The 9,174-nt window shown below is 45.8% G+C and overlaps 1 pseudogene; it reads right to left on the reverse strand.

The window, feature by feature from the left end:
* Positions 1–6,755: 6,755 nt before the first annotated feature.
* On the reverse strand, positions 6,756–8,771 carry LOC124663655 (annotated as a pseudogene).
* Positions 8,772–9,174: the final 403 nt, after the last annotated feature.

The raw sequence follows: 9,174 nt of genomic DNA on the forward strand, positions 1-9,174 counted from the left end.
TGGGATGACACGAAGATGTCTAGGCGGGGCCATGTGATTTTTGGGATATTCTTTACTTTTCTATGAGAACGATTCGATAGTCATGAGCCGCAAATGTGTGAAACTTTACATCCGCTAGAGTGCGTTTCACATGATTATTTGCTAAGCGTACAGTTAGCGCTAGATTAGATACATCCTGGCAATTTATTTAGTGGTGTGGGTTGTTCTATGTATCATTCGAGCGTTCCTAAGAAAAAAAATTATTTAATAGAACTTCGGTGGTTCTAGCGTTGGCGGAGGGAGTGTGTAGTCGTGTGCCCGGCAGATTTTGCATGCTCTGCTGATGGAGGAGCGAAAACGGCGTTCCGCCTTCGTCTCACGCTAGTGTGTAATCGTCGGTAGGTGATCGACTCATCTATTTATAATTTTTATTGCTTTTGAGCCTTTTTTTACTGCCGTTAATGATCATTTATAGATTGGGGAAATTTTTGGAAAAAATAGAAAGAGAGTATTTACTTGTTTGAAATAATACAGCTTACTGGAGATGGGACACCCAGACTTTCTTTTATCCTGGGTGTGCCTCTTTTGCCAGGTGGAAGACTGGTGCGGTCGGCGGGTTACACGCGGAGCTTAATTTTCTGTCGTTATTGGTAACACTGTGATACGTGCTGGTTCTCTAGCTGCCTTCTCTCTCTTGTCAATCGAGCACTGGTGCTCTATCTCTGTTGAATGCCACAGGAATGAGAGCAGCGAGGCAGCAAAATATGGACGGCAGTGGGTGTCGCCGTGTCGGAGGGGCTCCGGCGCGCGAGTATGCGTGGATGGCGCGGTCACCAAGGCTGCAGGAACGGCGCCGCTGAGGCGGAAGATGGAGTGCCGGTGACGGATCCAGTGAGGAGACATCGATGACCAGAGCAGCAAGTGAAGGAAAGCTGGCACCGACTGCGCAGACACGGTCGTCTGTTACTCATTCCTGCATATGCAAGGTAAGAATACTTTGCAATTAGATGAGGATGAATTGGGAGGCTTCTTATATTTATCAATAAAATAGCCTGAGGACAGCCTCTAGTGCTGTCTTTCCGTAGCCATATCATAGATCTAGAACAACTATGTGTTACAGTAAGCACATCTTCAAACTGAAATTATCTTGCAAGTAGACATTCAGGTCCTCGTTTTTGTGGTATTTTTTCTGCAATATTTATACTTATAGATGTTAAAATAAGTATATATTATGGATTTATGGAGGAATTTGTAAGTATAGCGTAGTCTTTATTCCAACCAGATATAACGATAGTATAATTTGTCGACGTTTAGATATACCAATAGCTGAGCTAGAGAAGTGTAATTTTGGGAGATGCGTAGCGCTGGCTGCCCTTCAATCTGTGTAGCTGCTCAACTGGACAAACTTAGATAAATAAAAATAGAAAATTTGGTGTGCATAGAAACAAAACATAGAGAGCACACAGACTGTTTTTCAGGAGTAAGATTAAAATCAGAATGGCCACTATTTTACAGAAATAGTAAAAAAAAACAACACATTTTGATTGAACATGTACTCAGCAATTTACAATACGTCTCACAGAAACGAAACAGAGTTCCATCAAATGGAAGATACAACACCATGATACATCATCAGGAAGCTTGTAGTTGGTACATAATTGATTGGAGCGTAGCCCTGCTCAACAACTGAAGTTGTATTAGCTCATGTTGATACAAAGGATTCGGCATTTGTAGTTGTAATCCATATAAATTTGCACCAAATCCCTCAGACACAACAACAACAACATCTCGACTTGCAACGTAGCTGGCATGACATCTACCTCAGCACACCACACGGTGCAATTGTATTTTGTGATTGATATGCCACAATCATCTGTACCGTCATTGGTCACTGGGTCATGTGATTCTACTAATCCGAAAGGACCAAGTATGAACTCAATTACCGGCACAGAACTTACAGGGCGAGCCTGTTATCTGAAGCGGAACCAGCTAAGTAACCACACACCCCACTGATCCATATTTAGGTGTCCATTGAATAAGCACCATCTCCCCCTTACTGATCCAATTTTCCATTGAAATAGATAACATCTTATACAATGAGATGAAAGGATAGTCCTTGTCAATATAGAGGTCAATATAGAGAAAGAATACTCTAATTCAACCTTGGACATGCACATATGAGCAATGTATGGGTCTGGATCAGGTTGTAGAACTGGTTCAGAGGAATATTTTCGAATAGCATCATTGTCAAGCAATGTTGGTGCAATATAGCACTCAGATGGGTGAACCACATTTGCCGAAGACACGGTAGGTGCAATGGGATACCTATGCCTCTTTCATACAACATGCAGATACTGTGCCTTCTATACGAATAACAGTATATCTAATTAAAAAGAGATGGCCGGTACTGTTGCCTACAAACCAAAAGCCGCACCCACTTTGGTATTAGGAACCTTAATTGCATTAGCATCTAGTATTCTTATTAGTTTAAAGAACAGAAAATGCATGTGTACCCAGATGGATCATCCATACACCTTGTCTCTTGATCAACATATTATAAGGCACGGTACGGCGATAGCACTTGCTGAGTGATAGTAGTTGTTCACATATGTAGATAAGGTTCTTCAGGGCAATGATCGCTCGCTGATTGGTCGTTAATGACGGCCCTTAGATGAACTGGTACATCAGCTGAAAAAACCCGACAGGGAGACCCTTTGATACATAAATTCGTTCCTCCAAGATTCTTCACCTGCAATGCCTCTCGATGGCGAGGAAAAGGAAGAACAACGTTTTCATAGGTATACATGGATGGTTACTGGTACTGTGTGAAACTGGAGAGTGGTTCTACCACATATACATAGTCAAGTCTTGCACATGGTCATGTATGCTGCTGACAATTGCTCATAGAAGTCAATATTGCCTATGGTTTAGGCGTTTAGCAGAAATAGATACCTCATTTTTGTTTTCCTTTTCGCACCAACCATCTTTAGTCCACCATAGATTCATACAAACTGCTTCAGGACGAATAGATTGTTCCTGGTTGAACATTCAGAAACATGTATATCAAATAGTACCACTGCATTCGTGAGAGTGATGGTCAGTTTCCTATAGCCAGAAATAGGTACATGATGCATATAGTATCGATCCAAGATGACCATGCATGCTAATAAACTATGCAGTAGTTAATATCTGCCACCATCTAATAAGCTTAAGCTAATGCATAAAACAATTCAACATACGGTAAATAATGGATGGAGCTTCCTATCTAGCTTCCTTTGACAAAATAAAGACAGGAGATTTTGACTGATTAATATAAATATGATTATTTTAAAGAATAATTACCTGCATCCATCCCCAGAAATAATGTTTAGATCGTATCTTGACATGGATTCTTCACCAAACACGACTAATCTAATCTACCGGCAAGAAGTAGCCCCTGTCCAACATTAAACAAATATAAATTGAGAAGACAATGTCCAAATAAACTCCACAATAATACCTAGTACGATCATCTAATTGCACTTCACAAAACTAAAACCACTTTGTGTATCTCTATCCAGACAAAGGTGAACCATCCATCACAATGACCTTGCTCCAGAAGATTGTACATTTTATGGTAGATCTGCGCGATTATGAATGGTGATTTATCTGAACATTGCAAGCATGAGCCTGTTTCCTAATTAAGTAACCATTAATTTCTTGACTACCAACTCCAAGCAGCAACGGAATATCATTCGACGGATTTTTTTTTCTCTCGAGCGCAGATACAAAAGATAAGAGATCAGAAAGTATCATAACCATTACCCCTCCTAGTTTGTAGACAAAAATCGTGGATTGATTAGCACTCCCCGGTGACTACTTGTTGAGCCTTTCGGTACATCTTGTATAAAATTGTAAACCCTTCTAGATTCTACTCGGATATTTAGGAGATCCCCAGATTGGATCATCTTCTACTTTTCCATGTCAATAATTTTGATAGTTGTTTGGCCTTTTTTGTGGCGCTGATGAGTACAACAAAGATATACTGGAAGTGGAACAACTTCATCCAACAATCACCAATTTAGAAGAAAGTATCAGTAAAGGGTGCAATGTCGGCTACCTGAATGATTGATTCACATAGGAGATGAAGTTGTCGGCAGGCAGGTTGTCCTTCATGAACCTGCTCCACAACACACAACTTGGTCGGCGAACATGGTGTCGATGACCAAAACGAAGGAGATGTGATGGTTCCAGGTTGCTCGACGACCTCGACCATGAAATTGTGCACATCCGCGCCAACTCCGGCAATGCCGCACCAGGGAGGCACCGCCCACCCGCCGGCCTGGAAATAGGGAGGAATCTGGAGCGGCGCCGTGCGGCCACCAGATCACCGGCCTTGAGTTGAGTGAGGAGGAATCTGGTGCGGCGCGTGCGGCCGCCCATGGAGCTCATCCACCGGCCCAGATTTGTTCGTCGCCGCGTCGACACTGACCTAAGGAGACGTTGCATCAAGGGGTAGATCCGTAGATGCATCCTACGGAGCAATGGCTGGGCAGGCTTCTCCCATTACCGTGTTGCCTCGAGAGAGGGAGGAGGGCTCAGGTCCTCCTCCGCCTCGCCTGCCGCCTCGGGAGGAAAGAACAGCCTAATGCCTGCTAGGTAGCACGGTGGCCAGGGAGAGAAAAAATTGGGGTATCGGTCTGAGGAGGCTGGGGCGGAGCCGCTCGGCCGGAGAAAGAGGAGCGAAGGGAGGGGATGATACGTGAGAAGTTAGAAATTAGGAGAGTCTTCCAGAAAAGATACATGTGCCAGGATGGGAGGACGTGTCACATAATCGAGCGGAAGCCACCGCTGTAAACGACGTAATCACCGGAACCACCGAGAGAAAAGGTCTGGGAGCCGGTAACCGGTAACACCCTCACCTAAAAAAAAGAACAACAAAAAAGACCGATCGGTTGAATAAAAGAGGCAATTAAAAGAGGGACTACGCGTCGAACCGTGACTGGATTAGCGAAAGGATAAATAGCCTATCTACAGTAGTAGCGTTGCTGTGAGATCAGTAAATTGACTAACTTTTATATAGGGTATAATTGTGTCAACGGAGTTAGCTGGTAACAAGAAGTTCTTACCCGCTTGACAGTACATTATTGAAACAGAAGACATGACGGTTAGAGCCATGATGACAAGAGCCACTGAGTACATGGCCCTCACGTCGCGCCGGTTGATCACAACTGCCATCTGAATGTCAGCTATCTTTCTACTCTTTACTTTTCTTTATGTTTTTCAGCGAGAAGGGAACTATCTCTCGATGTTCTTGTATTGCCTTGCTGGTATCTTGTTGAACATACCTGCTCCTCTGTTCTCTTTATATAGAGGCCTGCAAGGGAGATTAATTATTTGGAGATATATATGTATTTATTGGTAGTATCATAATTTGATGTCACCATACAAATATGGACACATTAATTAATGATTGTGCATTCAATTGCATCATTATTTTCTCAATGGGTGCCGCATTAATTGATTTGTATTCAATGGTATCCAATCTTTTTTATGCCAAGAAAATGAATAAGTACAATTGTTTTAGTGCTACTGCTATGCTCTCTCATGGTGTGGTTGTTTGTTTGAAGGCACTAGACACCTTGGATCTATCATTAATGATATATTTATTATGTAGCACCATAAAAAATTACGTGTCCATATCACAGTGCAAATAGTACTTGACATATTATTACATGTTGTATGCAAACATCACCTCCTTCATGTCTTTCTTTTATTTCAGTGTGCTATCAATGTTATCCTTTTAGATCTTTTTATTCAGAGCACTTAAATGATGAACACTAATTTCTTAAACTCACTTTTTTTTTGGATCATCTCTATCCGAATGCACAATAATGATTTCTCATTAAATCAATTAATTAGCTACATATAGACTAAGTGATCGATGTCATTTTATAGTTTTCCCTGGACTATATTGGCTTGACATTATTCTACACCAGTCATACACAATATAGTGCTAAGTGATTCCAACAAACCTAAGAAAATCGATATTTGATTTCCACTAAACAAGTATGTGGAGTGTTACATAAATCCGTTGTGCAAAAGAGAACATAGTTGTAATGTAATTCACATTATAAATCCAAGATATGAAAGATATTTTAGTAACTGAAAAGCTTTTGGTTGAGTTTTGGGGTTGTATCCTCACTTTCTGATTGAATTGTTAGCATACGCTCATGCTTTTAGAAATCAAAGGCTATTTGAGCTAAATAGGTTGAACGGCGCCTTGATTCTGACTCACGGTGCCGACCCCATTGCACTTACCTACTGAATCTGTGAAGCAAGCCACATGTAACTGTTGTCTTTGCTTCAATCATATTGTCCCACGTTGGTCTTGTAGATCCCAAGCTTGTAGATTTTTAGTGTGATCACTGGTTTGGGAAAGGAACCCCTGCATTATTATCAGCGGCTTTAGGCCTTCTGAGTTCAAATTGTATTAGCACAACACATCATTTTGTACCATTGTTTGGGGACCTTATGGCTGAGGGGCGAATTGCCCAGCGTGAATCGTATTAGGTCCTCTTTCCCGGAAGCATGAGTGTATGTTGGAAGAAGAAAGTTTGATGATCTACTCCTTTGTTCTTAATTATTAATGCCAATGTTTTCACATATGAGAGGCGTCAGTGTGTTTTTGGACAATTGTCAGGATAAAGAAAAACTCATGTCATTTATACAGGATATAAACTATGGAGCAGATGATATTGTTATTGCATCTTACCACAGGATCGACAACACATTAGTTACTTGCGAGAGACCATCTCATAACCACCTGATGTCCTCCTCTCCGAAGGCAGCAACGAGGCGTCTCCAGGCCGCTGATGCAAGAACAGGAGCGTGGCCAGCAACGCAGCTCCGCACGGCACAACAATGTCCCATGCGACACCGAACAGGTCGCCACGAGGGTTTGCGTATACCCTGCTAAGCCTCGCGCCTAGCTCTCCGTAGATCCGCCCCCTGACAGTGTCATACACGTGAGGCGCCACACGGATCACGGTGCCCCCCATGTAAAACCACGGTGAAATCGCTCGAACTCCAGACCCTGACACGTTCAGGATGACCTGAGGAAGCAGGAAGCCATCCAGTACCACCCCCGCGTACGCCACGAGGTCGCCCCATGGCGTGTCTAGCAGTCCACCGACGCTTGCAGCCAGCGATCCCTCGCTTGCAGCAGCAGCAGCAGCCGGGGCATTGATCGCGTGGACGATCGTGGTTAGGATTCCCCCGAGTAGGTACAACGGCAGGCATACCTGTAGCACGACCCTCTCCGATATGGCCGCCGACGGTGTACTGGTGGGTTCGCTCTGGTGTCTGGCCGACCTCAGGCGGCCGAACAACGCTAGCTGAAGAAGGCGCAGCTGCAGCAGCAAGGCGATCAGCGCTGGCACCCTCACCATCGCCTGGTTCAACTCTATCCACCCTTCCATAGTTGAGTATAGAAAATACTGGCTCCTCCTGCTCAGGAACAGCACCTCAAAGCTGAGTACGAGAGGGGCGAGGTGCCCCAAGGAGAGGATGACGAGCATGGTGACCGACATCGCCGGAGCTGTCTCGGGGTTCCCCTTGGTGTGGAGGATCTGCAGGACGGTGAAGAGGCATGACAGCGTCGTGGAGGCCACCAGCATTATGCTCTCCAAGTCCATCCTCGATATCGCCTCGGACAGCCACATGGGGTAAGCCCCGTACATAGTGATGTACTGATGTCCATCTTCTCGAAGAAAAGACGGTCCGCCCTATATCCCTAAGGCTGTTGATTGCTCCCCTGTTGCCGAGCCCCTGAGCCCTGTCACCCAGGGAGGCGAACTGCACGGTTATTAGTATCTGGCAGTCCATCGAGCCCTTGTGATCCTGGCATCCCACCATGGACATGATGCCCCTCTTGGGATCATACACACCCTCTGCTGAGATTTGTCCTTCCTCAAGTGTATATGGGCTCGACACATTCACCCGTTTCTCGTGGGGAGGAGCATAGTGGTGTATATCGTAGCTGATGCTCAGCAGATCGTCAACCACCGCAGGCCGGGTGGAGCCATCGGCGGCCTCCCCTTCGTCGTTTAGCACCACCGAACCAATCGTGCGTGGGTAGGCGTCTCCGCTCCCCGCGTTTGCCATGTAAAACCGAAGGCAGAAGTCGGTGTAATATTCTGGGACCGGGAGCAATCCCTTGATCTTCTCCTTGTTCATCTTGAGATAGTGTTTCTTCGCCACCTCCAACATCGTGTCGTTGTAGGTGTACTTCACATCGGAGAGGTCCATTCTGTTGTCGTCGAAGTCGAAGCTAAACGCCGATATCACGCCGGAGATTGGTCCAGCATTGCCGTCGATCATCCTCTTCTGATCCGAGTTCCAAAGCACGCCGGCCACGACGCTCCGCTCAAGGACCGTCCACATGGCCGGAAACCAGAAACTCATCCTGGTCTTGCACTCGCGCACCGCCACAGTTGAGGGCACAGAGCGCACCACCCGACATGCTCTAAGGCAGAGCATCTTCCGATCTGAGTCCCAGTGCCCATCGGCTACAACCGCCTCCTCGTTGACCATGAGATTGTAGTACGAACTGTATCCACGCCCCCGGACCTGGTGTCGTTGGAGAACAGCATGTACGCGCGCACGACGCCTTCCGCGGTGCACACTATCCGGTTGATGTGCATCCGACGAAGCTTGGCCGGGGCGCCGTCGTGATGATCAAGCAGCATGTATGAGGTCAACATGAGTTGACCGCACACGGAGTCGCTCCCAAGCGTCCGGAGCGAGCCCATGCTCGGCTGCACCAGTGAACTGCAGGCGGCGCGTGTTAGATTATGTATTAGGGTTTTACTTATGTACTCGTATACCATACCCTTTGTGTATCGGATACAAACCCTGTACACCCTATGACTATATAACGTTCCCTCGATAACTTTGTCATGGTATCAGAGCTACTCTTCCCGTGACCTAGCTGCCCAAACAAATCGCCGCCGCCGCCGCTGTTGATCAGCCGCCACCGCCGCTCAAAACGAAGCCAGCCGCCGTCGCAGAACCCCTGTGGCCGCCGCCAACAATTGCGGACAATCGTGGTGGTCAGGATCGATGGCGTGATGATGATCGTCCTGGCCGTGGCCGTGGTGGTGGTGGAGGAAATCGTGGTGGCTACCAAGACCGTGGAGGAAATCGTGGTGGCTA

The sequence above is a fragment of the Lolium rigidum genome, chromosome 1, assembly GCF_022539505.1.
Source record: "Lolium rigidum isolate FL_2022 chromosome 1, APGP_CSIRO_Lrig_0.1, whole genome shotgun sequence".
Taxonomy (NCBI): Eukaryota; Viridiplantae; Streptophyta; class Magnoliopsida; order Poales; family Poaceae; genus Lolium; species Lolium rigidum.